This window comes from Nycticebus coucang, chromosome 6 (assembly GCF_027406575.1).
Source record: "Nycticebus coucang isolate mNycCou1 chromosome 6, mNycCou1.pri, whole genome shotgun sequence".
NCBI classification, from domain to species: domain Eukaryota; kingdom Metazoa; phylum Chordata; class Mammalia; order Primates; family Lorisidae; genus Nycticebus; species Nycticebus coucang.
The window spans coordinates 5,242,881-5,249,361 of NC_069785.1; the positions used below are offsets into that span (position 1 = coordinate 5,242,881).

A 6,481-nucleotide genomic window follows, 5' to 3' on the forward strand; every position below is an offset into this window, starting at 1 on the left:
CCTGGCTAGTAATTCAGGCCAGGGGGTGGAGGGTAAGAAGCCATGATTTGGAATTAGATCATTATAAACTCCACCATAGCTGTGTGACCCTGGATTAGTTACTTAACCTCTCTGAGTCTCAGTCTCTTCATAAATAGGATATGGGACTTAGGCTGAAGGCTGAACTCATGGGGTTGTTGTGAGGTTGAGAAAACATGAAGCGTTAATAAGAACTGAATTTATAGGTCCTTTTATACCTTGTATGTTGGGCACTCTCTAAGCCTTTCACATCTCTTAGCTCAATAGAAGGCCTTTCACAAGGAGGTTCCTCTGCCTTGCACCTTCTCTGTCTCTCAGCCCCACCTCTCATCCCCAGCTCCAGCTCGGAGCAAATAAAGATGGGTTCAGAAGGGTCCCACTTGAGTTCATGGAGGGGAAGAAGGAGTGGGCCCTAAAATCAGAAGACATGAGAGTGGATGAAAGCTGAGGTCTCCTCCTTAGACAGACAGGTGCACACACACTCTTTACATCAATTTCAGGGTGTTCCTTTTTCTGAAGTCCCCCTGTAGTATCCAGAGGAGGCCGGACAGATACTAGCGAAAGAATCCTTCCTATGCATGGCTCATCTTCTGAAGTACCCACTACAGCTCTCGCAGCCTCATTTTTTCTGTCACAGCTGTCTCCAACTTCTTATTCCCTCTGGAAATAGTGCTAGGGAGAGAAGAGCCCGATCATGTAAACATCTTAAGAACAACCCCCAAATGTGGCAGATGGCGGGCGGTGGTCCCCTGACATGGTTTACACATGTCATGATTCGAAGTTTGAAGGCTTTGAAGGAGCACAATTCAGGAAACCACATATTTCCTCCTGGGCAACGTAGCTGGTCTCTGCCATGGGGTTTCTGGTTGTCTTTCCTGCCTGCCTTGCTGCTGTCCACCCTGCCCTGTCCTCAGGCTTCATTTTGGAGAGTTGTGTTCCTGCTCCTAAAAGAAATCCGATTTTATAACTTCATTGCAGTGCCAAGGAAAGTATCATTTGTTCATGCATCAAGGATTTTTTTGAGCTCCTACTTTGTGCCGGGAACAGGGTAAGGCTTGTGGGCACCCAGGAACGCCCAGCAAATAAGGGAAGGCAAACGTCGTGTTGTGTGACTTTACAAGCGTACAGATTTGAATATCAGCTTTCAGAATAACCAGGCTAAATGTTTTTTTTTTTTCTTTAGGGGGAAACTTTTAATGAAAATATTTCAAGCCCAATTAATGGTAAAATCACCTATATTTATATTATCTAAAGAGCTGTACCAGGCTGCTTAATTGAGTTATAAGACAAATCTTCTGGAAAAATATGTATGACATCATGTGAACAGACTACTTTATTTTATTTTCAGTTTTTGGCCGGGGCTGGGTTTGAACCCACCACCTCCGGCATATGGGGCCGGTGCCCTACTCCTTTGAGCCACAGGTGCCTCCCCATAAACAGACTACTTTAAATATATAATTATATTATGATAATGTAGACAAAAAACAATATATGCTCATTTTCAGTATCTGTAATAATTATTTTAAAAGATGTTTTTAGTTCAAGTTAATAGGAGGATACAAATTTTTAGGTTACATTGTTTTCAATTCTAAAGTAAAGTTTAAGTTGTAGTTGAGCCCTTCACCCAGGGGGTAGGCTGAACACCCTCACATTGTGTACATTAGGTGAGATCCCATCAATCGCCCTCCCGCCTCCTCCCCCACCCTCTGTCTCCCTTGCTAGACTATATTTGTGTTTTATCATTCGTGTGGGTGTGTAATTGTTTATATATTGGTTTCATATTAGTATTGAGCACATTGGATATTTTTTTCCCCCATTCTTGAGATACTTTGGCTAAGAAGAATGCATTTCAAGTCCATCCAGGTAAACATTATTTTAAAATATTTTAGACATAAAAGAAGGATATGTTCATGGCCAAGTTTTAGGAAGGAGAAGAGGAGGAAGAAATAATTTTTTTCTAGATCCATTTTGCCCATGTTTCTAAATCGTATCTATTGTTCCTTCCTACTTAACTCCCAGTAACATTTTTGGCTGGGGATTGTGAAGAGCAGAGAATGGAGGGGAGGGAAGCCAAAAAGTGAGGAACAAAATTAGATCCCCAATTTATAGCATATTCTTTTTTATTTTTTATTTTTTACTTAATTTTTATTAAATCCTAACTGTGTACATTTATGGGGTACAATGTGATAATTTGTATACAATGTGGAATGCTTAAATAAAACTGATTTACATAATCATCACCTCACTCATTTTTTGTGGTAAGGCATTTATAATATGCTCTTGGTGGTTGTGACGTGTGCCCTTGCATTGTGCGCGTTAGGGGAGGTCCCACCAAATACCCTCCCTCCACTCACCTTTTCCTCCCGCCTCCTCTCCCCTCTCCTTGTCCCCTCTTTCTTTCTGGACTATATTTGTGTTTTATCATTTGTATGAGTGTGTACGTGTTTATATATTGGTTTCATAATAATAGTGAGTATATTGGATACTTTTCTTTCCATTCTTTTTTTTTATTATTAAATCATAGCTGTGTACATTGATATGATCATGGGGCATCATACACTAGCTTCCTAGACCGTTTGACACATTTTCATCACACTGGTCAACACAGCCTTCCTGGGTCTTTCCGTTCTTGAGATACTTCACTAAGAAGAATATGTTCCAGCTCCATCCAGGTAAGCATAAAAGAGGTGGAGTCTCCAGGAGCCTCTGCGAAGGCTGGAAAGCATCTAGATGTTTGTTCACATTCAGCAGGTGGAGTCCGGCAGTGTGACTTGGTGCGTGAGCCCCTGACAGTCATACTGTGTGGTTTCCACTCTCAGCTCTGTACCCCACTGACTCTTTACCCTTGAGTAATCCTCCACCCTTTCTAAACCTTAATTTCCATATCTGTAAAATTGGGGGAAGTTGGGGGGGGGCAGTGGTGCTGCATACACACGGTAGTTGCGTGGCTCTGAAGAATTAATCTGCGTAGAGCAACAGTTCTCAACATTGGTTGTGCTTTAGAACCACCTGGAGAGCTTTAAACATTTCTGATGCTCATCGCCCCAAACTGATTATATCAGATGCTCTGGGATGCCCTCCAGGCCTCAGCATGTTTGGAAGCTCCCAGTTAACTCCTGTGCACGGCTCGGTGAGAATGTGAAGCACAGTGCTGCGTGGTGCCCCGTGTGGGGCTCCACGGGGCTCTGCGAAGTGATCCTTGATGTTGTTATTCCTGCCAACTGCACTGCAGAAGTTTTGTTTATTTCTCATTTTTTGGACAAGAGTATGAGACTCAGCAAGAGGTTAATAACTTGTTCCACTTTACGTAACTAGCGTATGATGAGTCTAGAATGACACCCAGGATGTTTTGATTCCCCAAGGCCCTACTTTGGAGAGAGAGAAGAGTGGATAAGACAGAACCAGAGAGCAAGGAGGGAGCCCCCGATTTCCTCTGTCTGCTCAGAAGCTGGGGCAGAGCTCCCCACAGGGCCACTCAGCATGTCAGTTTTCTGTTTCCAGGGTTGCGTGATGTTCTGTGAAGTCTGTATCCACACCACGTTGAAATGTTTGCTAACATTTGCAGGTGGGTTCATAAAGTCTTATTTTGTTTGATTCTGATTCCTGCTTTCTGGGGCTCTCCGACCTTTCATCTAGCTCACCTGGGAGATTAACTCCTCCAGACGTACTGAGGACCTCGGCCAATGTCTGGTCTGTGTCCACGTGTCGGTCAGGATCAGGATCAGGATCTCTGTATGGTCAGGACTTGGAGAAAACAAACTTTCAATTTTATCCTGGTTGCAGCTTAACCTCTGAAGATCAGCATGAATTTTTGAAAATACCTTTGGGCAATGACCAGAGAGTAGATTGTGGAGTAATCCATTTTTAACTTGAGTATAGCTTGTGGGGTTTCACTGGCTACTGAGCTTTCCTACAAGTTTGCGCTTCGGAGGGAAGATGCTGGCAGGTGCGGCTGCTTTGGCGTCTGGGCAGACTCTGGATGGTGTTAGGAGAGAATATGTAGGACATTTATTATAAGGTGTTTTTGGGATTAACACCCATGAGAGGGAAGGAACAGAAGCAGGATTGGGTAGAGAGAGAAATTGAGTTGTGATAGTTCCAATAAAAGGCCTTAATCGACCAACTGGAAGCTTAGAAGCTAAAAGGGACCCTCAAAGTCATCCTGAGCAGAGGGTACAGTCCTGGGTCTTTGTGTCCTTGAGAGGGGCAGGCTGCTCTGGGAAGGCACAGAGGCTTGGACGCATGCAGCAACTCTCTCAGTCCTGAAGGGGTCTGGGCGGCCTCATCACCAGCCCAGTACTGGGGGAAGTGCAGGTGGACAGCTGAGCTGAGAGCCACAGGCCAGGGGCCCTTAAGCTCCAGCATACCTACCTCAGGCTTAAAGGGGCCTCCCTGAACATGTCTGAGGTGAGCCAGGCAAGTGGGGTGATGGCTGCCCAGGTTGCAGCATTTTAAGACTATTTTTTTTAACTCACATTATTTTTGATTTAGCTTTCCTCAGCATAGTCTTGAATTTTTATTTCATCTCTCCGATCACTCAGCAGGCTTCTTCAGATTCTTCCCCAGAGCTCCTCACACTCATTGGAAACCTAGGTCTCCTACTGTCTAGGCTGTGCCCGCCCAGGAGCTGATGGAAGAAGGTGGTGGTGTGTGTTGGCAGGTGGGGTGTGAGTCTGTGGAGGGCTTTGTCCCCTGTGTCTCAGCACACACTGCTAGAGATTCCCAGAAAATGTTCACTGAATAAGTGAATAGCCACAATACCGTCTATCATTTGTTCCTGTCCTGAAAGCCTTTATTTTTCTTAAACAATTTTGGTCTCTTATTCTAAGAAGCAACTACCAGGCAGAGAGTTAAGATAAATAAACACAAATTATATGCAAGTACATACAAGTCTGGGTCTTAAAATTTTCATAAAATTGATCATTTTTCTCTATCTGTGATATCAATTGGTGTTAATGTATACATGACAATTTAAAACAACACACTTTTTTTTTTTTAAAGCAGGAAAGCTTTGAGAATAAATAATGGAAAGAGTTGGAAATGTCCGACTTTAAGAATGAAATATTATCATTGCTGTTAATGAGATTGGAGAGAGGGGGAAAAATCGCCAAGTGCAAATGTTTCTTGGCCAACCTGGATTTAAATACAGATAAAGCTCTCCCTGCTAGAGATAATCTGAGCAGGAGGAGGAGAATCTAGACCAGTGTTTTTCAACCTTTTTCATCTCATGGTACACTTGAACCCATGGTTACACTTCTGGGGCACATGTTGCTCAAAAAAAAAGACTAAAAAAAATGTATACTTACTGTGCTTTGAGCGTCTTTCGAAAATAATTAATGATCTTTAAATATTTCACACCACACCTAAAATCTTCTCACAGCACACTGATTGGAAATCTCTTTGATCGGGAGTAGACTGAACTTCACCTGAGGCTATGGACATGGTAGGGGGATGCTGGGGAGAACTTTGACTTAGAGTCTCTGGAACAAATTAAACTCATAAGAGAGATGCTGATCTGGGCAGTGAGATGCTATGATCTCTGTCAGTCTACTCCTGACCAAAGGGGTCATGTCCCACCGTGTCTCCCTTGGGTCCAGCATCTGGGGTCTGCCCACCAACGTGAAGGACAAGGCAGCACGGCTCGTCACCAGGTGGAAGACCTCCAAGCCACCTTCTCTGGCATCCACACCTTCCAGGACCTGTCCAGCGGTGTCCTGACCCAGAGCAGGTGGCCGGGGCCCGAGAGGCCCTCGACCACACGCATCATGTGGCTCGTGGGTCGTTTTGCCCTGGGAATCACTGAGAGAGCCCGAGAAGAGAAGCGTAGAGTGAGAGGAAAGGGGGGCTCCGTCCCTCTCTGGGGGCTCACAGCAGCAGTGTGTAGTCCTTATTTTGAACCAACCTTTTCTAACCCTTCCTCCCAGCTCCTCTTAGCTGGTAACTCGGGAAGCTGAGGTTCTCAGTGCTGGGACATTGCCTTCACTGTGAGGGCAGACCAATAAGACGTTTTTCTTTTAAGCTACCTCTTTTCAGTAGGGCGGATTCTTCCAGTTGCTAGGGAGAAATTGTGGCAACTGGAGTGAGGGAGTAGGAACAGGGAAAAAACAAACAAACAACAAAAAAAACCCTGGAACATTATCAACTAACCCGTCCTTGATCCATCATCCCCTCTAAGCTTGAAGGAAGCTTGTTTTCACCCTAATTGGTCAATAGAGAGAAATTTTTGGATAAAGTATTTTTTATTTATGGTTCCAAAAAATTTTTTTTACTTCCTAAAAATTGCAGATGTAGTTATATTTCATTTCCTTTCTACACTTAGATATCAGTCTTTATAGCTAATGGACTTGAACTTTGGGGTTGAACTTTGGGTCTGAGAAGTGGCCTCCTGGGAATGGGGTGACTGCTGGGAGAGTATTCATTCTGGAGCAGAAAGTTCCTGTCTGGCAGACCCCGTCCAAACACC

General features: G+C 44.1%; 1 non-coding gene across 1 annotated transcript; it reads left to right on the forward strand.

Moving 5' to 3' along the window:
- Nucleotides 1-5,972: 5,972 nt before the first annotated feature.
- Nucleotides 5,973-6,127, forward strand: LOC128589555 (small nucleolar RNA U85). The gene has a single exon (XR_008381097.1). It is a non-coding gene; the product is annotated as a small nucleolar RNA U85 (small nucleolar RNA).
- The last annotated feature ends 354 nt before the right edge of the window (nucleotides 6,128-6,481 follow it).